The sequence below is a fragment of the Pseudophryne corroboree genome, chromosome 11 (assembly GCF_028390025.1).
Source record: "Pseudophryne corroboree isolate aPseCor3 chromosome 11, aPseCor3.hap2, whole genome shotgun sequence".
In the NCBI taxonomy this organism is placed as follows: Eukaryota; Metazoa; Chordata; class Amphibia; order Anura; family Myobatrachidae; genus Pseudophryne; species Pseudophryne corroboree.
The window spans coordinates 248,583,959-248,610,187 of NC_086454.1; the positions used below are offsets into that span (position 1 = coordinate 248,583,959).

Below are 26,229 nucleotides of genomic sequence, written 5' to 3' on the forward strand. Positions count from 1 at the left end.
ACAGATAATGCCACAGCCGGGGGTCACTTTTATACAGTGCCATTGTGGCCGTGGCATTAAATATCCAACTAGTCACCCCTGGCCGGGGTACCCTGGGGAGTTGGGGACCCCTTCAATCAAGGGGTCCCCCCCCCAGCCACCCAAGGGCCAGGGGTGAAGCCCGAGGCTGTCCCCCCCCATCCAAGGGCTGCGGATGGGGGGCTGATAGCCTTGTCAAAATTGAAAGAATATTGTTTTTTTCCAGTAGTACTACAAGTCCCAGCAAGCCTCCCCCGCAAGCTGGTACTTGGAGAACCACAAGTACCAGCATGCGGGAGAAAAACGGGCCCGCTGGTACCTGTAGTGCTACTGGGGAAAAAATAGCCAAATAAAAACAGGAGACACACACCGTGACAAGTACAACTTTATTACACACTGCCGACACACACATACTTACCTATGTTGACACGAAGCAGTCTGTCCTCTTCTCCAAGTAGAATCCACGGGTACCTGAAAATAAAAGATAATTATACTCACCTCAATCCAGTGTCCAGATATAAATCCTCGTACTTGGCAAAACAAATAAACGAACACCCGACCAGCGGACTGAAAGGGGTCCCATGTTGACACATGAGACCCCTTTCCACGAATGCAGACACCCCCGTGACAGCTGTCACAGAAGTGTCTCTTCAGCCAATCAGCGAGTGCAACGTCCTTGCACTCTGCTGATTGGCTCTGTGTGCGTCTGAGCTCAGACAGCGCATCGCAAAGCCTCTCCGTTATATTCAATGGTGGGAACTTTGCGTCAGCGGTGAGGTCACCAGCGGTCAGCGGCTGACCGCGGGTAACCCCACCGCTACCCGCAAAGTTCCCACCATTGAAAGTAATGGAGAGGCTTTGCGATGCGCTGTCTGAGGTCACACGCGCACAGACAATCAGGTGAGCGCCACGGAAGTAGCGCTTCCTGATTGGCTGAAGGGACCTCAGTGACAGGAGTCACGTGGTGTCCCGGCATTCGGGGAAAGGGGTCTGATGTGTAAACATGGGACCCCTTTCAGTCCGGCATGGTACGGGTGTTCGTTTTCTTTTTTTAACAAGTACGTGGATTATCTCCCGGACACTGGATTGAGGTGAGTCTAATTTTTTTCACAGGTACCCCGGATCATCGGAGACTGTGGCAGTCGGCGAGTCAACATAGGTAAGTATGTGTGTGTCGGCAGTGTGTAATAAAGTTGTACTTGTCACGGTGTGTGTCTCCTGTTTTTATTTGGGTATTTTTTTTCCAGTAGAACTACAGGTACCAGCGGGCTCGTTTTTCTCCCGCATGCTGGTACTTGTGGTTCTCCAAGTACCAGCTTGCGGGGGAGGCTTGCTGGGACTTGTAGTACTACTGGAAAAAACAATATTCTTTCAATTTTGACAAGGCTATCAGCCCCCCATCCGCAGCCCTTGGATGGGGGGGACAGCCTCGGGCTTCACCCCTGGCCCTTGGGTGGCTGGGGGGGGACCCCTTGATTGAAGGGGTCCCCACTCCCCCAGGGTACCCCGGCCAGGGGTGACTAGTTGGATATTTAATGCCACGGCCGCAAGGCACTGTATAAAAGTGACCCCCGGCTGTGGCATTATCTGTCCAGCTAGTGGAGCCCGATGCTGGTGTATAAAATACGGGGGACCCCTACTCTTTTTATCCCCCGTATTTTTTGCAACAGGTGCAGAGCCCGGTGCTGGTTTTAAAAATACGGGGGATCCCTGTCAATTTTTCCCCCCGGATTTTTAGAACCAGGACCAGCTCGAAGAGCCCGAGGCTGGTTATGCTTTGGAGGGGGGACCCCACGCCATTTTTTTTCGGGTTTTTCCCCGTTTTTTAAAATCGCAGCAAATCGGACGTTTTTCGCCCGCGGGACTGTCGAATCCGTTTTCCATTGAATATGGTGAATTTCGGCAACCACTTACCGAAATTGGACGGTCGAATTGTGTCGAATTAAAAAACGGCGATAATTTGCCGCGATTCGCCGCTAATTGCATATACCCCATTACCTTTAGGTGCACTCTCATTAGTGTACAGGATAGTGTTTAAACTACTATCAAACCACATCGCGAATGCCCAATCTCATCTGATCTTGGACGCCAAACGGTGTGGGCCTGGTCAGTACCTTTAAGGGTGACCCCAGGGAATACTACGTGTAGTAGCACAACCCTAATATTTTCCTGACCTTACACTAACAGCAGGATCACCACTGTTTTCTTCCTTCCTACTGGATATGTGTGTGCCTGGAGTCCCAGGATTATATCCAACTCTAGTATTGAATTGGCTTACAGGCAATCACGGTTATTTCAAAGGGTAATTTTTGAAATACATAATGATTAGGATGAATGTCATCAGATATTAACGCCATTGAATTGTTACTCGTTGTGGCCTTAACCCATTGTGGTTTTATTAAACACAAGCATTGCTTGGGCTGGTGAGATTGGATAACACTGCAGTACTGTGAGTGTCTGCAGTGTATCACTAATCTACAATAACCGTAGTTCACCAGAACATGTTTTAATTTTTACTTATAATAATAATAATAATAATCTAAACTAACCTTTTCTATACAATTGTGGAATACTGCATTATTTTATGTAATTAATAAAATTTTGTTTTAACTCACTAGACATTACGCATTGTCACTGTCATCATACTAACAAGTGCGCCCACACAAGAGTCTTCTTTCCTTTTTTCGTTTTGTTCCCAACTTCAATACTGACTTGGGGCGCACCACTAGGAGGGTCTAATTAGGGCAATTACAATCCCCAGAAATTTCCTGAATCTGGTTTTACTACCATTTTGTATTATTTTGACCAGTGCGGAATCACCATCCCCTAGCAGCTGTTGTTGTTACCAGCCGTTGCTGGTTGTTATATGAGGTGTAGTATGGTATGCCGGCAGCCGGGATCCCGGTGGAGACATCTGGGCGAGCGCAAATGAGCCCCTTGCGGGCTCGCTGCTCTCACCACGCTGCGGACATGGTGGCGCGCAATGCTATTTATTCTCCCTCCAGGGGGGGTGTCGTGGACCCCTAAGAGAGAGAAATGTTGTCGGGATTCCGGCGCTGGTATACTGAGCGCCGGGATCCCAACAGCCGGCATACTAAATACCACCTGTTATATGTTAGTGATGTGCTGGTTTATTAATCTCACCACTCTGTATGTTCCTTCTCTCATATATGTCCTTTCTCCTTCGGGTACTGTTTTACCTATAACTGCCTGTGGAAGGGGGCATAGAGGGGAGGAGCCAGCACACCCAGTGATGAAATTTAAAGTGCACCAGCTCCTCTGGACCCTGCCTATACCCATCGTACTAAGTCTCCCCAATATCCCTTATGGACTACGAGAAAAGGATTTACTGGTAGGCAATTAAAATCCTATTTTTTTCAATCCCGGGAATCGGTATTGAAAAATGATAAATCCCGGGATTGGTTTGTTTTCAATGTTTCCCTCCCAGTCCACACAACTCGCCAGGCAAGTGCAGTCGGTGAGTTCCGGGCGGCTGGCTGTGCAGCATGAACTCTGAGCCAGGAACCAGGGGAGCCGGGCAGCTCCTGAGGATGCTCAACGCTGCCGGGCACTGAAAACACAAAGGGGGCTGGCTAATCCCGAAATCCCCGGGATGTGAAGATTGAATCCCGGCCAATTTTTAGCTAAAATGTAGCAATAGGTGAAACAAGGGCTTCGACTAACTGAAATAGTCCCAGTTATGAAATAAGATAAATGAACTGCAGACTTACAAAAATCACCTATAGTACAATATGTCCATAATTGAAGTTACCCTATTTAGAGCTGCCTGTAGCTTTAATAAGCAGAATGCTACCAACTTTAGTAAGTATACTATTCGTGGTATAGGGAGGAAATGTGAAAAGAAACATTTGTCTTTCTGCGGCAGGGTCCACAGGTTATCCACATGATAACATTGGTATATGATGGAGCGACAGCGGATTGGCACCAAACGATCACAAGCTTTAAGTCCTCCCAGGATGCAACGGGCTCGTCCATATATCCCCGCCCACTGGCTCAGGCAAATCAGGTTTTTTTGTTTGGTGCGGCAGGAGACGGACCATGGTCACAGGGCTGCTGTGTTTGGCAGCCCTAAGCTTTCTTATTTTATTTTTATAGTCTAAATATGTTTTCTGAGTGATCTTTCCTAACAGCGTCTTACACGCATATTGGAAAGAGTCGCTCCAACAACTCTCCGCCAGGTCGCAACAACACTTACCCACGGTACAAGTGCTGTCCCGACGGGCGTCTGTGTCGGATATACTAGCAGGTCCAGCAGACGTTACCAGACTGTGGCCGGAGCACGGGGAGAAGGTAAGGCATCGGTTCCACTTAGAAGAGGAATAACGGACACAGCCGGAGTGTATTGGGAGGAGACTACCAAACAGTAGCTGGTGCGCCACCACCACGGGTTCTCAAGCGCTAGACCTTAGGGATCATAAGGCACCAGGAATAGTATGAGGCTGCGATACCTAGGGTTGATGTCAGCGGTGGGGAGTCAGACGCTCTCCTGGTCGCCCCTCCCCCCAGTTCATGACCAGTTTCCGCCAGTCTCCCGCCATGAACTGATTGCCTCACTTCCGTCTCAGACGCTACCACGAGGGGTCTCGGTCGCAGCATAGGCCGCTGCGTCTGTGTACCCTAAGCGCTACCGCGAGGAGAGTATGACCGGTGCGTCTGCTTGCACAGTGCGTCTGTGTTCACGAAGCGTTCCTGGAGCGGCAGTGTACACTAGTAGCGTCTGGATCCACTCAGCGTTTGCTAACGTATTGATCGATCCTGGAAGTGAGGTAAGTCTCCCTGAATCCCACTCTACTGAGTACGGGTTATACAGCTAAATTTCTATCTACTTTGTCAGTATGAATAGTTAACTTTAGTGCCTATTGCATATGAGTCTGTGTACATTATGGTGGTTTTCTTCGCAATGCGTCTGAATACGTTAAAGATCTGTATAGAACATAATTCAGTAATATGTACGCCTACATACTTTGAAATGTGTTTTGCAGTTGATAATATGCTCATATAACTAATATATAACATGTGACTGACTGCTAGTGTGATTGCTGACTTAATATAAATGATTATCGGTTGATCTTCTAATCCTCAATGCAGGTGATGGTAGGGTCACATTGATATCACTTTAGAAAAATAAGGTGGTTACAGTCACAAATTGTGTGGTACACTGTGAAAGTGCTGATTATTTATCATGTCTAAGAGCGGCAAAGGTGACAAGGGTACATTTACAGTAACACTAACACTCATATCTTGTTGTTTTGCAAAAACTGTATTATCCTCTATGATCTGGTACAGGATGGTTTATGTGTAAAATGGTTGCTGTTTAGCATAATACATCCCTGATCTACATCAGGTATAGATAGACCCATTAGGGCGATGTTTGCACAGACCTTGTCCAGTTTAGCTGAAAAGATAATTCTTACAGCTTCAATACCAGGAATAGGGTGCACTATTAACCCATACATGCAGCTCACTACCTACGGTATATCCCCAACAGCTTCTCCAATAAGACAAGCTGATGAACCGAATGTAAATAAATCATCGACCTCACAGGCTACACATGATATTCATCAGACAATGAAAGCTCTATGTACTCTACTTAAGCATACGAAGAACAGGTAAAAGGTATCAGCTAAATGAATAAGCTGAATAAATGAGAGCAGAAAAGGATGGTCTGTCAATAGAGGCAGCAGAGCCTGGGTTAAAAATAAGGCACCCGTGTTTAAACGTCCCAAAAAGGGCCTCCTCACGAGGGCAGAATTCAGGAAAAAGGTTTGGGTTACACCCAATAAAATAGAATTCCCGGTAAATGGGATTCTAATATCTTTTTCCAGGTGGGGACTGTTTAAAATAGGGAAGTGCCTCCCAAAATAGATACGCATGTCATTGATAGTGCAAAAATCTATATGGCCTCTGCCGTCAAAAGAGGAATGGTTTTCAAAAAAACCATATTGTCTTTGTCTGGGGCAGTCATAAGGCCAGCCATGACTTCACCTTGCAATCTATGGCCACACCACACTGGATAAGCCCAATCTCACTAGATCTTGGAAGCTAAGCAGTGTTGGGCCTGGTTAGTTCTTGGAGGGGAGACCACCTTGAAATACCAGGTGCTGTAGGTACATTGGGCTGAGGTACTGGAAGACAGGTTTCAGCGCCTGCAAGAGAGCAAGAATCCCATATAGCTCATATGGACACTAATGTTCTAGGGCATCAGCAATAACAATAGCTGCTCGTAGAGCAGTTTGACTTACATACATGGAAAGCTGATTCAGAATCAAAGAAGGTTCTGGAAACTTTGCCTTGGCTGGAAGTTTCTGTTTGGGAAGGAGTTAACAGTTATTCTGGAGTCAGAAACAGACTCCAAGAAGGTCACGTTTCCTTCCACATATAACCCTAAACCTAGGGGTCCGGGTTCGGCCTTGTCGGTCATAAAGGAACGTAACAGCCCCAAGAGGGCCAGTTTCTAAACCAGAAGGGGGCCGACTTCAGTTTGCCCCGATCTGGTAGTAGTCTACAAAAAGATGCCTGGGTGCAAGAAACGGTATCTCTAGGTTATGCTTTCCCTTCTAGAAGCATCCTCCTCGAAGGTTCTTCTGTTTCAGCCCGTCTCAGGTAGAGGCGTAGGCGAGGAATTTGCATGAAGCAGTTCAGAAATTGCTTTGGTTAGGAATAGTCATTCCGGTAACCCATGCACAATGTGGGGATTTTTCCCAACCTGGGTCAAAAAAAGGATCCTACGCCCCATTCTCAATCTCAAAAAGTCTAAATCTCAAAAAGTCTAAACAGATAAATTTGGGTACCACGGTTCACATGGAGACATGGCACTCCATAGTTTGGTGGGGAGCCAGTAGAATACATAGTATTCCTGGATAAGTCAGGAATCTTACCTTCAGGCTCCTATAGCACTGTCCATCAGTGTTATCTCAAGGTTACTATCCTTCAGCAACGTTTCAGTTTTAGGCCTTACCCTTTGGGTTAGCCACAGCCCCAGAGTATTTACCAAAATGATTATGGCAGTTTATCTCCGCTAGCAGGGGATAAGAAAATTGCCATAACTTGACCACCTTTTTATCCTGGCACAAATACAGGAAAAGTTTCTGTGCCATCTACAACATACAATAACTTGTCTGCAGAGGCACGGGTGGTTCATAAATTGGCAAAATCATCTCTGGTTCCGTAACAACAGATGACTCACGGTGGGGCTGTACTGAATTCAAGTCTGCAGAAAATAGTTACCTCGGAACAAGATATCCAAGGTGCAGTTAAGGACTCAGGAGTTGTTACACAGTAAAACAATATCAATTCACGCAGCAATGCGAATGATGGGTTTGATGGTGAATAGACATGGTGGAGTGGCACAATTCCACTCAAGACCTCTCCAGCATCTGTTCCCATCTACAGCCGCATCATACTGGATATGCCCAATCTCATTTGATGATAGAAGTTAAGCAGTGTTGTGCCTGGTTAACTTATCTGATAAGAGACCACCTGTGAATACCAGGGGGTATAGGTGGGCCAGATGGACAATAACCATCTACAGCCATACCACACTGGATATACCCAATCTCACCTGATCTTGCAAGCTAAGCAGTGTGGGGCCTGGTAGGTACTTGGATGGGAGACCACCTGGGAACACCAGGTGCTGTCCGTATAATACAAACAAGTATGTGGTACTGGCAGAAAAGGCAGTAGCCTGGGGGCTACAGACATTCCATCTAGACCAGAGGACACCCTTTTGGATATCAGGTTAAGAGATCCTAACAACAAATGCCAGTCTTCATGGCTGTGGGGGCCATTGTCCGGAAGATTATGATTCCAGGGACTATGGGTCACAGAAGAAAGTTGCCTGCTCATAAACCTGTTAGCACTTCGTGCCATATACTGGGTCCTGATTCAGGCACGGGACACTCCTAAAGGAAAACTGGTCCAGATCCGCAAGGACAAGGAAATGGCAGTAGTGTACCTCAACCTTCAGAGAGGAACACGCAGCTAAACAGCAAGGAAGGAGGTAAGTCACATACTAAAGTGTGCAGAACTCCATCTTCCAACCTTGTCCACAGTGTTTGTTCCGGGAGTCCTAAACTGAAGAGCAGATTTCTCAGTCGACACGCCATTCACGTAAGCGAATGGGATTTGCACCCTAAAATCGTTTCAGACTCGGGTAGACAAGTGGGGTTGGCCAGAGTTAGATCTCATGGAGTCCCATCTGAACAACAAAGAGCCCATAATTGGGTCAGGAACAAAGGATCAGGGAGTGATCTTTGTGGACGTCTTTTTAATGGGAATTCATTTCACTTATGTGTTGTCTCAAATCATCCTGCTAACCAGGATAGTGAGGAAAATACAACAAGGAGGCCGGGATTCTAATAGCTCCGGCTTGGCCCAGAAGGCGTTGGTACACAGATCCGCAGAAAATGTTGAATGCCATTTCTGTTTCCTCTACGCCCAGATCTACTAATGCAGGGCCCTTTGTTATCACAGATATCTGGATCGACTGTCTTGACGGCATGGCTCTTGAAGTCTATATCCTGAAGTCCAGAGGATTCTCACAGATGCTTAGAGCAAGGGAAACCTCCTTGGCTCGTATTTATCACCAAATATAGCAAGCCTATATTCATTGGTGCAATGGAAGAGGTATGGACCCGAAATCTTTCCAGGATTCTAGCATTCCTTCAGGCAGGAATAGATAAAGGTTTAAGGGTGGCTTCCTTGAGAAGGCAAGTGTCAGCATTGACTGGTTCCAAAAGAAAAATTGCCAAATTGCAGGCTGTGCGCACTTTTTTCCAGGGATTGCTGCGCATTCAACCTCCCTTTCTTCCTACTACAGTGCCTGGGGAGTTAAGTCTAGTCCTCAAAGCCCTTCAAGTTGCTCTGTTTGAACCACTAAATAAAGTGGATTTTAAATGGTTGACAGCTAAAGTTCTCTTCCTGCTGACTATAGCATCAGCTAGAAGAGTGTCAGATTTAGGAGCACTGTTATGTTAATCTCCTTGTCTGATGTTCATCCAGATAATAAATAGTTCTCAGAACTAGGTCTGGGTATCTTCCTAAGGTGGGGTCTAGATTCCACCTTAATTAAGAAATTGTAGTCCCGGTTTTTCAGGAATCGGGATTTTCTGCAGGAGATGCGTCGCTGGACGTAGTCCGGCCATTAAGGATCTACGTAGATCATACCAGTGCCATCAGAAAGACAGATTCTCTCTTCATCCTCTACAGATTTCACAAGAGGGGATGGCCTGCTACTAAACAGACGCTAGCAAGAGGGCTTCGAATGACTATTTCAGAAGCATATTCTCGAGCTGATCTCCCTGTTCCGGCTAATGTCTCTGCTCACTCTACACGTAAGGTAGGTCCTTCTTTTATTGTTCTTTATTGATCAAATTATCTCTAGAGTGTGCAGGCTCCACGCGTGGGCTGAATAAATAAATGAGCTCACTGACGCCCTTGATTCTTATAACAATTGTGGGATCCACCTTTTAAATATTTTATGACTAATTATACCATAGTACTCCATTCAGTATTGCATTGGATTAGAACATGATGCTCCGTCACAGCTCGCCTGACTGTGTGGTCCGGAATTTAAGAGGCTTTGCTGGGGTGATATATTATTAAGCACAGTTCAATATGATGTTTGTTAATGTCAGAGCGTAACCCGCTCTCAATAGGCAGTCTGTACAGGCACAGTGCTTACCCCCGTCTCTATTTCTGTGCGGACTCTCTGAGCTTTAATTCCCAGATTCGGGTACCGGCAACCCATGTGTCTCACAGCGGTAAAGGAGATCTGGCAGGAGCTTGACTGTCAACCTCGGGCTGCAGCTCTCCATGTGGATAGGTCAGCAGGGCAGAGCGCAGCTTTCACCATGGATCGGTCAGCAGGATAAACAGGCAGAATACTTAACGCGTTTTTCAGCCTCAAGTCTGGGGCTGTTTCATCAGAAGACTTCTGATGAAACAGGAGTCCAGAGCTCTGCTCTGTCCTCCTAAAAGATCAAGTATGGACTTTTACATGACAAGGCCCCCAATTCTGAGACACGTCGAGCAGGAGCCAGGGCCAGTAACATCACCGTTTTCCACGTGAGGCAATTGTCTTCTACCATTATCAGAGGTTCAAACCAGGAGTACTGTAGAAAATCCAACACTACATTCAGATCCCAGGGAGCGTAGGCGGCACGAAAGGAGGTTGGATGTGAAGTACCCCTTGCAAGAATGTCTGAACTTCTGGCAACACTGCCAATTTCTTCTGGAAGAAAATGGAGTGGGTTAAAATCTGGACCTTAATGGAACCCAGATGTAAGCCTTTATCCACACCAGCCTGCAGGAAACGCAAGAAACGTCCTAAGTGAAACTCAGCAGGTGGATATGTGTGCTCCTCACACCAAGAGACATATCTCCTCCAGATATGATAGTGTTTTGATGTCACCAGTTTTCTTGCCTCAATCATGGTAGCATTGTAAAGGCCCTTGTGAGCTAGGATGTTCCGCTCAACCACCATGCCGTCAAAGTCGCCGTAAGTCCAGGTAGATGAATGGTCTTTGTTGAAGAAGATCGCTTCTTAGTGGCAGAGGCCAAGGGTCTTCAATGGACATGTCCAAAAGATCCGCATACCACGCCCTCCGAGTCCAATCTGGGGCAATCAGAATTGCCTGGACTCTGATTCCTGATTCGCTTTAGCACCCTTGGGAGTAATGGAATCGAAGGAAACAGGTAGACCACCCGGTAAGGCCAAGGCAACGCCAGTACAACCACTGCCCTCGCCCGAGGGTCCCTGGTTTGCGAGCAATACCAGGGAAGTTTCTTGTTGAAACGAGAAGCCATCATGTCTATCTGCGGGCAGCCCCACCAGTTGATGACCCGCTGGAACACCTGCTGGTGGAGACCCCACTCCCCCGGGTGGAGATCATGACGACCCAGGAAGTCCGCTTCCCAATTGTCCACACCCGGGATTGAAGATTGCTGACAGAGCTCTTGCATTTCTTTCCCCCAGAGGAGTATCTTTGACACCTCTCGCATGCATGCTCTGCTTTTTGTCCCTCCGTGTTGATTGATATACGCCACTACCATGGCGTTGTTCGACTGTACCTGGATCGCGTGATCCCTGAGCAGAGGAGAGGCCTGAAGCAGAGCATTGTAGATTGCCCGAAGTTCCAGAATGTTGATCGGAAGGAGGCTTTCGTGGGCTGACCACCTGCCCTGGAGCTGCGCCCCTTGGGTGACAGCTCCCCATTCCCTTAGACACGCATCTGTCATGAGGAGGGTCCAATCCTGAATCCCAAAACTCCAGCCTTCCAGGAGATTGGAGGACTGCAGCCACCACAGGAGGGAAATCCTGGCCTGAGGTGACAGACGAATCATCCGGTGCATCTGTAGATTTGATCCGGATCACTTGCTCAGGAGATCCAACTGAAATGCTCTGGCATGGAACCTCCCATATTGGATCGCCTCGTATGAAGCAACCATTTTTCCCAACAATCTTATGCAAAGATGGATGGACACTCGAGTAGGTCTGACCATCTCCTGAAGTGTTGTCGCCTTGTCCTCTGGTAGGAACAACTTCTGGGCCCCAGTATCCAGCAACATCCCCAGGAACAGGAGCCGCTGAGTTGGCTCCAGGTGGGACTTCTGTAAGTTGAGGATCCACCCATGGTGTGACAGAAGTTGGTTAGTGTGGTTGACATGGAGCAATAAAAGCTCCCTGGATCTTACCTTTATCAGAAGATCATCCAGGTAAGGGACAACATTGATCCCCTGGACCCGGAGTTGGAACATCATCTCCGCCATCACCTTTGTGAATACCCTTGGAGCTGTGGACAGGCCGAAGGGCAGTGCCTGGAATTGGATGTGATCGTCCAGCAGGGCAAACCGCAGGTACGCCTGATGAGGTTGCCAAATTGGAATATGGAGGTATGCATCCTTGATATCCAAGGAGACCATGGAGTCCTGGTCTTCCAGCTGCGCAATCACTGCTCTCAAGGATTCCATTTTGAACTTGAATACCTTCAAGTAAGGATTCAAGGATTTTAGATTCAAAATGGGTCTTGCCGAACCGTCCGGTTTTGGCACCACAAACAGGTTGGCGTAAAACCCCTTGCCGCGTTGTGGTATTGGTACTGGAACAATGACGTGGGACCAACTTTTGGATGGCCTGTTGCAACGTAACTTGCATATCCTCCAAAGCTGGTAAGCTGGATTTGAAAAATCGGTGGGGAGAACTGCCGAACTCCAGCTTGTAGCCCTGAGAAACGAGATTTCTGACCCAGGTATCCTGGCAGAAAGTCTCCCAGAAGCGGCTGAAGTGACGCAGTCGAGCTCCCACCTCGAGATCCCTCGGGGTGGGTGGACACCGTCATGCTGAGGCCTTAGCGGAAGCAGAACTGTGGTCGGTTTCTGAGAACTGGTGCTTGCAGTCTTTCTGGACTTACATCTGGTGCCTCTAGTCGCATTGGAGGCACCTCTGACCTTAAATCGAAATCTGTGAGACTGAAAGGACCCGACAGTCGGCCCCGGGTAGGAGCGTCTCACCAGCGGGGTCCCAGAGGGGACAAACATGGATTTTCCCATCCGTAACTTTGGGGTTGAATTAGTTACCTGGATTTCCAAAGAGCCATTCCCCAGAAAAGGGGAGGGATTCCACACTACATTTGGATTCTGCATCCGCAATCCACTGATGCAACCACAAGGACCTGCGTGCCGACACTGCCATGGCAGAAGTCCTAGCTTTAATATTCCCCATCTCCTTGAGCAAATCACAGAGGACACGTGTAGTGTCGTGAATGTGTTTTAGGAGGGTCACCATAGTGACCAAGGGCATATCCCCCGAGAGGCCCCCCTGTATTTGAGAGGCCCAGGAATGAATGGCATGGGTCATCCAGCAACCTGCAATAACCGGCCTTTGTGATACACCTGCTGCCATGTAATTAGATTTTAGTGTAGTTTCTCTTTTTCTATCCCCAGGATCCTTCGTGGTAAAGGAGCCCGGGGCAGGCAGCACCGCCTTTTTGGACAGATGAGAGACTGACACGTCAACCCCTGGGGGTTCCTCCAAAAATTTCTTACCTTCAGGAGCAAATGGGAAAGTGCGCAAAAATTTGGATAGGTCATCTAACTCTGCTGAATCAGGGAAAGTGACATTAGTCTTGTTTTGTATAAAGAAAAATGACTGCTGTGACGCAGCGTCCTCTAGAGGGAGCTTTAATACGTCCCGTATAGCCAGAATTAGGGGTTCAATACCCTGAGCAGAATCGGGATCCAAGTAATCCCCATCCTCCTGTGTATCCTCATCTGTATCAAAGAGTAGAGCAGGTAACCCACACTTCTGTGGACCTGCATGAGAGAGGGGGGGCTCCAATGGCGCCAGAGCTACAGTGATAAATTATACTGGCAAAGTCTCCATTCAGCTTAAAAACATCACAACAAGTGATAGTCAAAGCGTTTTTGTGCCAGTTTACATGGGGGATCTTAGCGGGACCCCCCGGGAGGGTCCCGTACGCTGCGCCCGTGGTCAGCCGCACAGTGAACTGGAAGACCCCCCTAGCGGGGCCCCTGGTGTGTACTCACCACCGATGTCACCTTCAGGCAGCGTTAGGGGTGTGCGGCGTGCTGCGACTATGACAGCCAAGGCGCAGTGCCCCGCTGAACAACAACCCCTCAGGTGGTCCTGCAGCGGGGAAGCGGCTCTGCACCTCGTAAGGCAGGTGACCATTCCCCCCCTAACTCCCACAGTGCAGGTAAAATAAACAAAAAACAGAAATTGAGGAAAACTCTGGAGCTCAGAGATGTGCATCCTCTCCTGAGGGCACTTTTTTCTAAACTGCCTGTGGGAGGGGGCATAGAGGGGAGGAACCAGCACACCCAGTTGAAGAAATTTAAAGTGCACTGGCTCCTTTGGACCCCATCTATACCCCATTGTACTAGATTATCCAATATCCCTTATGGATGCTAGAGAAAAAAAACAGTTTATCTTCTTAGGCTATTACAGCAGACAAAACAGATACCACTACTGGGGGGGGGGAATTCATTTACAGCACATGCTGAAATATAATAAATAGGTAATTGAGTTGTAAATATATTAATACATGATTAATAAATTGCTTGTTGGTTGTTACTATACAATAATTTTGCAAATGCAGGAGGATCATGAATATGTGTAATGACCAATAGGGTGATATCTTGTTCAGAAATTATTCAAAAACTGTTTTGCCTGAATAAAATACTTGGTACCAAAGGCTTGCTAGATTACTTTTTGGCAGAAATTAGCAGTTGAATTCTCAAATATTCTGATGAAGGACTGATGTTATAGAATACACCAAGCAAGGGTTTTGAACACCAAACTTATTCCTTATTCATTCACTTAACTTATGAGCTACAATATCAGCGATAGTGTGATTTGTGAACACATTGTCATTCATCTACATCCCCCTGTATTTGACCTCTTCAGGGATGAATTTTTAATCTTAGAGATATACAATTTAAATATTTTCTTATATATTTTATTGAAATGTTAAATTAACCTACCTAACCCTTGTGGAAAATCGGGTTCTGTATCTGTGACGGCAAGACTATATTTGAGTCTTTAACAAATGGTTTATTGGAGGTGTTTTATTTGCAAGTATTGGCATACTCAAGACCAAAGGTTCCCAAATGTGTTTGAGTCACGGCACCCTAGAGTACCAGAATTTTTTTCAAGACACCCCTAGGCCAAAAGTTTCTAATTGAGAAATCTAGAAGAAAAAAAAAAACTAAGTTAAATGTGCTTATACGTCATCCTTAGGTTCAATTATGTGGTGAGGTACAGGATTCACTTCTGGTTGTCCACATGTTTTATGATTGGCAGCCACCAGCACTGGTTTATGGTTGACCATAAATATTTTAATTGGTTCTTGACCACCAATCCAAGGCACCCCTGCAAGTGTCCCGAGGCACCCCAGGGTGCCACGGCACACAGTTTGGGAACCACTGCTCCAGACAGTTGTTATACCCAGTATAATGAGATTTGGAAAAAAAATCATAATTCAGTAGTGGTGCTTCAGAGTAATTTAAAAAATATAATTTTTCTGTTCTCATTTTAGTGGCAGATATGTTATGTTTGCAGTTTGAACTGATATAAAACTGTTCCGTATTCTGGAAAGGTGACAGAATTACATAGACCAAGACTAATTGTCCCAAGACTAATGGGCCCTACACACTGGAGGATGTTACTGAAAGATATGAATGATCTCGTTCATTAATGAACGAGATACCGTTCATATCTTTCAGTTAATAGGCACCAGCGATGAATGATGCGCGGCCTCGAGCTCGTTCATCGCTGGTGCCCCGTCGCTTGTGCATGCAGGCCAATATGGACGATCTCGTCCATATTTGCCTGCACTGCTATGGAGACCATAACGGGGGGTCACTCCCCACCCCGCTGCCGGGTCGCCTGTCTGCGGTATCCGCCGTCGGGCAGCTCGGCGGCGGATTGAAAAATGTGTAGGGCCCATTAGTGGTCTCTTTACTAAGCCTCAGGTGGAGATAAAGTGGCCGGAGATGAAGTACCAGCCAATCAGCTCCTAACTGTCATGTTACAGGCTGTGTTTGAAAAAATAGGATTTTAATTACCTGCCGGTAAATCCTTTTCTCGTAGTCCGTAGATGATGCTGGGGTCCATTTTACTACCATGGGGTATAGACGGTTCCGCAGGAGCCTTCGGCACTTTAAGACTTTTCAACAGTGTGAACTGGCTCCTCCCTCTATGCCCCTCCTCCAGACCTCAGTATAGGAACTGTGCCCGAGGAGACAGACATTCTCGAGAGAGGAATCAGTGCCGTAACTAGGCATTTTAGCGCTGTGTGCAAGAAACGACAGTGGCGCCCCCCCCCCCATGTAAGATTGGAGCAATGCGCGCCGCAGTCGCGCAAAAAATTTCGAGGGGCGTGGCTTCACGGGGAAGGGGCGTGGCCACAAAATAATAGCAATTCATACTACGGTGCACAGTAGTCTACATTATTCAAATTACGCTGCACAGTAGCGCCACTACACCAGGTAGAGCCCCTTTTATACATTACAGCAGACAGTGTCCCCCTTTTTACACATTGCGGCAGCCAGTCCCCCTTTTTACACATTGCGGCAGCCAGTCCCCCTTTTTACACATTGCGGCAGCCAGTCTCCCTTTTTACACATTGCGGCAGCCAGGACCGCTTCTTACACATTGCGGCAGCCAGGCCCCCTTTTTACACATTGTGGCAGATAGACCCTTTTTACACATTGCGGCAGCCAGTCCCCCTTTTTACACATTGCGGCAGATAGACCCTTTTTACACATTGCGGCAGCCAGTCCCCCTTTTTACACATTGCGGCAGATAGACCCTTTTTACACATTGCGGCAGCCAGTCCCCCTTTTTACACATTACAGCAGCCAGTCTCCCTTTTAACACATTGCGGCAGCCGGTCCTCCTTTTTACACACTGCGGCAGCCAGGACCCCTTTTTACACATTGCGGCAGCCATCCCCCTTTTTACACATTGCGGCAGCCAGTCCCCCTTTTTACACATTGCAGCAGCCAGTCCCATTTCTTACACATTGCAGCAGCCAGTCCCCCTTTTTACACATTGCAGCAGCCAGTCCCCCTTTTTACACATTGCAGCAGCCAGTCCCATTTTTTACACATTGCGGCAGCCAGTCCCATTTTACACATTGCGGCAGCCAGTCCCATTTTTTACACATTGCGGCAACCAGTCCCATTTTACACATTGCGACAGCCAGTCCCATTTTACACATTGCGGCAGCCAGTCCCATTTTTTACACATTGCGGCAACCAGTCCCATTTTACACATTGCGGCAGCCAGTCCCATTTTTTACACATTGCGGCAGCCAGTCCCATTTTTTACACATTGCGGCAGCCAGTCCCATTTTACACATTGCGGCAGCCAGTCCCATTTTTTACACATTGCGGCAGCCAGTCCCATTTTTTACACATTGCGGCAGCCAGTCCCATTTTTTACACATTGCGGCAGCCAGTCCCATTTTTTACACATTGCGGCAGCCAGTCCCATTTTTTACACATTGCGGCAGCCAGTCCCATTTTTTACACATTGCGGCAGCCAGTCCCATTTTTTACACATTGCGGCAGCCAGTCCCATTTTTTACACATTGCGGCAGCCAGTCCCATTTTTTACACATTGCGGCAGCCAGTCCCATTTTTTACACATTGCGGCAGCCAGTCCCATTTTACACATTGCGGCAGCCAGTCCCATTTTTTACACATTGCGGCAGCCAGTCCCATTTTTTACACATTGCGGCAGGCGGTGTCCGAGAGAGAGAGAGAGGGGGGGATATACTTACCTTCTCCCCGCTGACAGGCTCCTCGTGCAGCTCCCTCGGTGCAGGCAGTGAGGTGAGAAGAAGGAGGAGGGAGGGGGAGCAGGGAGCCGCAGCAGCGCTATGTTATTGGTAGTAAGCGCCGCTGCAGCATCCCCCTCTCCTTCCGTATTGGCTGCCGGGCAGCCAATACGGAAGGAGAGGGGGATGCTGCAGCGGCGCTTACTACCAATAACATAGCGCTGCTGCGGCTCCCTGCTCCCCCTCCCTCCTCCTTCTCCGCTGCCCGGCGCTGATGTCTTCTATCTTCACAGCGCGGCGCACGGCGCAGAGACTTAGAGGCGGCATGTAATGAGTCAATTTGACTCATTACATGCCGCTGGCCGTGCGCCCTCAGGGCAACTGCGCTGTGTGCCAAGCCCACTTGGCACACACGTAGTTACGGCCCTGAGAGGAATTACTATTAAACTTGTAGTGAGATTCACACCAGCTCACACCATCCATAAACAACATGTCGGCTAACATGGCCTTAAACATAAGTCATGCCAACCAGCATGCATAACGCAACAGCAACAGCTGTTAACAACTGAACACATGAAACAATGTGCAAAAATATAAACGTAATCAGCAGGAAAAATGAGCACTGTGTGGGCGCCCAGCATCCTCTACGGACTACGAGAAAAGGATTTACCGGCAGGTAATTAAAATCCTATTTTCTCTAACGTCCTAGAGGATGCTGGGACTCCGTAAGGACCATGGGGATAGACGGGCTCCGCAGGAGACATGGGCACTTTAAGAAAGACTTTGGATCTGGGTGTGCACTGGCTCCTCCCTCTATGCCCCTCCTCCAGACCTCAGTTTGATACTGTGCCCAGTGGAGACTGGGTGCTTTCAGGGAGCTGTCCTGAGTTTCCTGTAAAAGAAAGTATTTTAGTTAGGTTTGTTATTTTCAGGGAGCCTGCTGGCAACAGGCTCCCTGCATCGAGGGACTGAGGAGAGAGAAACAGACCCACTTCTCTGAGTTTCAGGGCTCTGTTTCTTAGGCTACTGGACACCATTAGCTCCAGAGGGATCGGTACGCAGGTCTCACCCTCGCCGTCCGTCCCAGAGCCGTGCCGCCGTCCTCCTCGCAGAGCCGGAAGATAGAAGCCGGGTGAGTATGTGAGGAAAAGACTTCAGAGGCGGCAGAAGACACCTTGATCTTCATAGAGGTAACGCACAGCAGTGAAGCTGTGCGCCATTGCTCCCATTCACCTCACACACATCGGTCACTGTAAGGGTGCAGGGCGCAGGGGGGGGCGCCCTGGGCAGCAATAAAATCCTCCTGTGGCAAATACACATATATACATGTACAGCTGGGCACTGTACATGTATAAAAAGAGCCCCCGCCATGTTATTAAGAAATTTGAGCGGGACAGAAGCCCGCCGCCGAGGGGGCGGGGCTTCTCCCTCAGCACTCACCAGCACCATTTTTCTCCACAGCACTGCTGAGAGGAAGCTCCCCGGACTTTCCCCTGCTTGACACACGGTGAAAGAGGGTTTTAAAGTAGAGGGGGGGCACATAATTGGCGCATATACATGCTACAAAAGCGCTACTGGGTAAACATTCTGTGTTTTTTCCTGGGTCACATAGCGCTGGGGTGTGTGCTGGCATACTCTCTCTCTGTCTCCAAAGGGCCTGGTGGGGAACCTGTCTTCAGAAAAGAGCTTCCGTGTGTGTGTGTGTGTGTGTGTGTGTGTGTGTGTGTGTGTGTGTGTGTGTGTGTGTGTGTGTGTCGGTACGCGCGTGTCGACATGTCTGAGGTTGAAGGCTCACCTAAGGAGGAGGGGGATTGTATGAATGTTAGGTCTCTGTCGGCAGCGCCGACACCTGACTGGATGGGTATGTGGAATGTTTTAAGTGCTAATGTTAATTTATTGCACAAAAGATTAGACAAAGCTGAAGCTAGGGTACAGTCAGGTAGTTAACCCATGTCTGTCCCTATGACGCCGGGACCTTCGGGCTCTCAGAAGCGCCCACTATCCCAAATAGTTGACACAGATACCGACACGGATTCAGACTCCAGTGTCGACTACGATGATACAAAATTGCAGCCAAGGGTGGCTAAATGTATTCGATATATGATTATCGCAATTAAAGATGTTTTGCATATCACTGAGGAACCCCCTGTCCCTGACACGAGGGTACACATGTATAAGGGAAAGAAACCTGAGGTCACCTTTCCCTCTTCACATGAGCTGAACAAATTATGCGAAAAAGCGTGGGAAACTCCAGACAAAAAACTGCAGATTCCCAAAAGGATTCTAATAGCGTATCCTTTCCCGTCACAGGACAGAATACGGGGGGAATCCTCCCCTAGGGTAGACAAAGCTTTGACACGCTTATCAAAAAAGATAGCGCTCCCATCCCAAGATACGGCTACCCTCAAGGATCCTGCTGACCGGAAGCAGGAGGTTACCTTGAAGTCCATTTACACACATTCTGGTACGTTACTCAGACCGGCAATTGCGTCGGCCTGGGTTTGTAGTGCTGTAGCAGCATGGACAGATTCCTTATCAGCGGATATTGAGACCCTTGATAAGGATACCATTTTAATGACCCTAGGGCATATAAAAGATGCTGTCTTATATATGAGGGATGCTCAAAGAGACATTAGTTTACTGGGTTCCAGAATCAACGCTATGTCTATTTCTGCTAGGCGAGTCTTATGGACCCGACAGTGGACGGGTGATGCCGACTCAGAGGCATATGGATTTTTTGCCTTACAAGGGTGAGGAATTGTTTGGAGAGGGCCTCTCGGACCTCGTCTCCACAACTACGGCAGGTAAATCGAATTTTTTGCCTTATATTCCCTTACAATCTAAGAAAGCGCCTCATTATCAAATGCAGTCCTTTTGTTCAAATAAAAGCAAAAGAGTACGTGGATCGTCCTTTCTTGCCAGGGGTAAGGGCAGAGGAAAAAAGCTGCACAACACAGCTAGTTCCCAGGAACAGAAGTCCTCCCCGGCCTCTGCAAAATCCACCGCATGACGCTGGGGCTCCCCTGAGGGAGTCCGCTACAGTGGGGGCACGTCTTCGACTTTTCAGCCACATCTGGGTTCACTCACAGGTGGATCCCTGGGCAATAGAAATTGTTTCCCAGGGATACAAGCTGGAATTCGAAGAGGTGCCTCCTCGCCGGATTTTTCAAATCGGCGCTACCAACTTCTCCCCTGGAAAGGGAGATAGTGTTACATGCGATTCACAAATTGTGTCTTCAACAAGTGGTGGCCGAGGTTCCCCTGCTTCAGAGAGGGAAGGGGTACTACTCAACTCTGTTTGTGGTCCCGAAACCGGACGGTTCGGTCAGACCCATTTTGAATTTAAAATCCCTGAACCTTTACTTAAAACGGTTCAAGTTCAAGATGGAATCGCTCAGAGCGGTCATCGCCGGCCTGGAATGGGGGGGATTTTATGGTATCTCTGGACATAAAGGATGCATACCTGCATGTTCCCATATATCCTCCTCATCAGGCGTACCTGAGATTTGCGGTACAGGATTGTCATTACCAATTTCAGACGTTGCCATTTGGGCTTTCCACGGCCCCGAGAATTTTCACCAAGGTAATGGCGGAAATGATGGTGCTCCTGCGCAAGCAGAGTGTCACAATTATCCTGTACTTGGACGATCTCCTCATAAAAGCGAGATCACGGGAGAAGTTGCAGAACAGCGTATCCCTTTCACTGAAGGTGTTACAGCGACACGGCTGGATTCTCAATATTCCAAAGTCGCAGCTGAATCCTTCTTGGGCATGATTCTGGACACAGATCAGAAAAGGGTTTTTCTTCCGATAGAAAAAGCGCAGGAACTCATGACTCTAGTCAAGAACCTGTTGAAGCCAAAAAAAGTGTCAGTACATCATTGTACTCAAGTCCTGGGAAAAATGGTGGCGACAAACGATGCCATTCCCTTCGGCAGGTTCCATGCAAGGACTTTCCAATGGTACCTATTGGACAAATGGTCCGGGTCACATCTGCACATGCATCAGTGGATCACCCTGTCCCCCAGGGCCAGGGTATCTCTCCTGTGGTGGCTGCAGAGTGCTCACCTTCTAGAGGGCCGCAGGTTCGGCATTCAGGATTGGATCCTGGTGATCACGGACGCGAGCCTCCGAGGTTGGGGAGCAGTCACACAGGGAAGAAATTTCCAAGGCCTTTGGTCAAGTCAAGAGTCTTATCTTCACATCAACATCCTGGAACTAAGGGCCATATACAACGCCCTTCGTCAAGCGGAGACCTTACTTCGCGACCGACCAGTTCTGATCCAGTCAGACAACATCACCGCAGTAGCTCATGTAAACCGCCAAGGCGGCACAAGGAGCAGAGTGGCGATGGCGGAAGCCACCAGAATTCTTCTCTGGGCGGAGAATCATGTAAGCGCACTGTCAGCAGTGTTCATTCCGGGAGTGTACAACTGGGAAGCAGACTTCCTCAGCAGACACGACCTGCATCCGGGAGAGTCTTCACACAGATTGCAAGTCGGTGGGGACTGTCCCAAATAGACATGATGGCGTCCCGTCTCAACAAAAAGCTACAAAGGTATTGCGCCAGGTCAAGAGACCCTCAGGCGGTAGCTGTGGACGCCCTAGTGACACTGTGGGTGTTCCAGTCGGTCTATGTATTTCCTCCTCTTCCTCTCATACCCATGGTGTTGAGAATAATGAGAAAAAGAGGAGTGAGAACAATACTCATTGTTCCAGATTGGCCACGAAGGACCTGGTATCCGGATCTGCAGGAAATGCTCACAGAAGATCCGTGGCCTCTTCGTCTAAGACAGGACCTGTTGCAACAGGGTCCCTGTATGTTCCAAGACTTACCGCGGCTGCGTTTAACGGCATGGCGGTTGAACGCCGGATCCTAGCGGAAAAAGCTATTCCGGATGAGGTCATTCCTACGCTAATAAAGGCTAGGAAGGACGTGACATCTAAACATTATCACCGAATATGGAGAAAATATGTTTCTTGGTGTGAGGCCAGGAATGCTCCTATGGAAGAATTCCATCTAGGCTGTTTTCTTCACTTCCTACAAACTGGAGTGAATTTGGGCCTAAAATTAGGCTCCATTAAAGTTCAGATTTCGGCCTTATCCATTTTCTTTCAAAAGGAATTGGCCTCTCTGCCTGAAGTACAGACTTTTGTGAAGGGAGTACTGCATATTCAGCCTCCTTTTGTGCCTCCGGTGGCGCCTTGGGACCTTAACGTGGTGTTAAGTTTTCTTAAGTCACATTGGTTTGAACCACTTAAAACAGTGGAGTTGAAATATCTCACTTGGAAGGTGGTCATGTTGTTAGCCTTGGCTTCGGCTAGGCGAGTTTCGGAATTAGCGGCTTTATCACATAAAAGCCCCTATTTGGTTTTCCATATGGATAGAGCGGAATTGCGGACCTGTCCTCAATCCCTACCTAAGGTGGTCTCATCCTTTCATATGAACCAACCTATTGTCGTGCCTGTGGCTACACGTGACTTGGAGGATTCAGAGTCCCTTGATGTGGTCAGGGCTTTGAAGATTTACGTGGCCAGAACGGCTAGGATCAGAAAAACAGAAGCACTGTTTGTCCTGTATGCAGCCAACAAAGTTGGCGGCCCTGCTTCAAAGCAGATTATTGCTCGCTGTATCTGTAACACGATTCAGCAGGCGCATTCTATGGCAGGATTGCAGTTACCAAAATCGGTTAAGGCCCATTCCACTAGGAAGGTGGGCTCGTCTTGGGCGGCTGCCCGAGGGGTCTCGGCACTACAGCTGTGCCGAGCTGCTACTTGGTCGGGGTCAAACACCTTTGCAAAGTTCTATAAGTTTCATACCCTGGCTGAGGAGGACCTCCTGTTTGCTCAATCGGTGCTGCAGAGTCATCTGCACTCTCCCGCCCGTTTGGGAGCTTTGGTATAACCCCCATGGTCCTTACGGAGTCCCAGCATCCTCTAGGACGTTAGAGAAAATAAGATTTTAAATCTACCGGTAAATCTTTTTCTCGTAGTCCGTAGAGGATGCTGGGCGCCCAAGTGCGGACTACTTCTGCAAGACTTGTATATAGTTATTGCTTTCATAAGGGTTATGTTATAGTTTCGTCGGTTTTGGACCGATGATATGTTGTTGTTTCATACTGTTAACTAGATAGTATATCACAGGTTATACGGTGTGATTGGTGTGGCTGGTATGAATCTTGCCCTTTGATTAACAAAAATCCTTTCCTCGTACTGTCCGTCTCCTCTGGGCACAGTTTCTCTAACTGAGGTCTGGAGGAGGGGCATAGAGGGAGAAGCCAGTGCACACCCAGATCCAAAGTCTTTCTTAAAGTGCCCATGTCTCCTGCGGAGCCCGTCTATCCCCATGGTCCTTATGGAGTCCCAGCATCCTCTACGGACTACGAGAAAAATATTTACCGGTAGGTTTAAAATCTCATTTTATCTTACGTCCTAGAGGATGCTGGGGTCCATTTTAGTACCATGGGGATATACCAAAGCTCCCAGTACGGGCGGGAAAGTGCTAATGTTCCTGCAGAACTGACTGACCAAATTGAAGGTCGTCAGCAGCCAAGTTGTCAAACGAACCCACTTTCCTTGTAGAGTGGGCTTTTACCGAAGTCGGTAACGGCAATCTTGCCGTGGAATGAGCGTGCTGAATGGTACCCCTGATCCAGCGCGCAATAGTCTGCTTAGAAGCATGACCCCCAATCTTGTTGGGGTCATAGAGGACAAACAGATTCTGTTTTCCTTATCCGAGCCGTTTTTGCAACATAAGTCCTCAGCGCTCTGACATCCAAGGACCTTGAGACGGCTGAGGTGTCAGAAGCTACTGGCACCACCATTGGTTGGTTGATATGAAAAGAAGACACAACCTTCGGAAGAAAGTGCTGACGTGTTCTCAGTTCAGCCCTATCTTCATGAAATATCAAATAAGGACTCTGTGACAGAACTCCTAACTCAGACGCTCGTCTGCCAGAACCCAAGGCCAACCGCATGACCACTTTTCAAATGAGAACTTTAACTCCACCTCTTGCAGAGGCTCAAAACAGTCCGATTTAAGGAACTGCAACACCACATTAAGATCCCATGGTGCCGCGGGAGGCACAAAGGAAGGTTGGATGCACAGAACCCCTTTCACGAACGTCTAGACCTCAGGAAGAGAAAAGTCAATTGTTTCTGAAAGATAACTAACAAGGCGCAAATCTGAACCTTGATTGATCCTAATCTCAATCTAGCATCCACACCTGCCTGTAGAAATAGGAGAAGTCGTCCTAATTGAAACTCCACCGCAGGAGACTTCTTGGTTACACACCAAGATACATATTTTCTCCAAATACGATGGTAGTGTTTGGACGTTACCCCTTTTCTGGCCAGAATAAGTGTGGGAATTACTTCATTGGGAATACCCTTACGGGCTAGGATCTGGTGCTCAACAGCCATGCCGTCAAACGCAACCCCGGTAAATCATGATAAACTAACGGCCCCTGCTGAAAACAGGTCCTCGCGAAGAGGAAGAGGCCAAGGATCTTCCATTAATAACTCTTGAAGATCTGGATACCAAGCTCTCCTTGGTCAGTCCGGAGCAATGAGTATTGCTCGAACTCTTGTTCTTCTGATGATCTTGAGACCTTTTGGAGTAAGTGGAAGTGGAGGGAACAGATACACTGACCGAAACACCCACTGGGTCACCAGTGCATCTATCGCTATTGCTTGTGGGTCTCTTGACCTGGAACAATATTTCTGAAGCTTCTTGTTGCGGCGTGATGCCATCATATCCACTTGAGGAACACCCCAGCAACTTGCCACCTCCGCAAAGACCTTCTCCTGGATGGAGATCGTGTCTGCTGAGGAAGTCTGCTTCCCAGTTGTCCACTCCCGGAATGAAAACTGCCGACAGAGCTTTTGCATGTCTTTCTGCCCAGAGGAGTATCTTTGTCACCTCTGCCATTGTTGCTCTGCTTTTTGTTCCGCATCAACGGTTTATGTAAGCTACTGCCGTTACATTGTCTGACTGGATCTGTATGGGACGACCTTGAAGAAGGTGTGCCGTTTTATGAAGACTATTGTACACAGCTCTCAACTCCAGAATGTTTATGTAAAGGCGAGTTTCTTAACTTGACCCTCTTCCTTGGAAGCTTTCGCCTTGCATGACTGCTCCCCATCCTCGGAGACTTGCAACCGTGGTCACCAGGATCCAGGCCTGAATCCCGAACCTGCGTCCCTCCAGGAGGTGAGAAAGTTGTAGCCACCACAGGAGCAAAATTCTGGCTTTCGCTGACAAGAGTATCCTTTGAGGCATGTGGAGATGCGACCCTGACCACTTGTCCAGTAGGTCCCACTGGAAGACCCTGGCATGGAAACAGCCATATTGTAGCGCCTCGTAAGCTGCTACCATTTTCCCCAACAGGCGAATGCACTGATGAATTGATACTGTTCTTGGTCTCAAATGTTGTTTGACCATGCTCTGGATGTCCTGAGCCTTTTCCACTTGTAGAAATACTCTCTGTATCTCGGTGTCCAGTATTATTCCCAAAAATGATAATCTCATTGTCGGTTCGAACTGTGATTTTGGAAAGTTGATGATCCAACCGTGCTGTTGAAGCACCTTCGGGGACAATGCTATGTTCTGGAGTAGCTTGTCCCTGGATCTCACTTTTATGAGGAGATCGTCCAGTTATGGAATTATGTTGATTCCTTGTTTGCGAAGGAGAACCATCATCTCCGCCGTCACCTTGATAAATATTCTCGGAGCCGTGAAGAACCCGAACGGTAATGTTTGGAATTGGTCCTGAACCGCAAACCTCAGGTATGCTTGATGTGGCAGGTAAATGGGGACATGCAAGTAAGCATCCTTGATGTCCACCGACACCAGAAATTCCTTTTCTTCCAAGCTGGAAATCACCGC

General features: G+C 48.0%; 1 protein-coding gene and 2 pseudogenes across 8 annotated transcripts in view; 2 read left to right on the forward strand and 1 right to left on the reverse strand.

Annotated features, from left to right (window-relative positions):
• The window catches only part of ADCY7 (adenylate cyclase 7), a 338,110-nt gene that overhangs the window by 35,485 nt on the left and 276,396 nt on the right, over nucleotides 1-26,229 (reverse strand). The window lies entirely within an intron of this gene.
• LOC134971147 (5S ribosomal RNA) lies at nucleotides 6,031-6,149 on the forward strand (annotated as a pseudogene).
• LOC134970428 (5S ribosomal RNA) lies at nucleotides 7,563-7,681 on the forward strand (annotated as a pseudogene).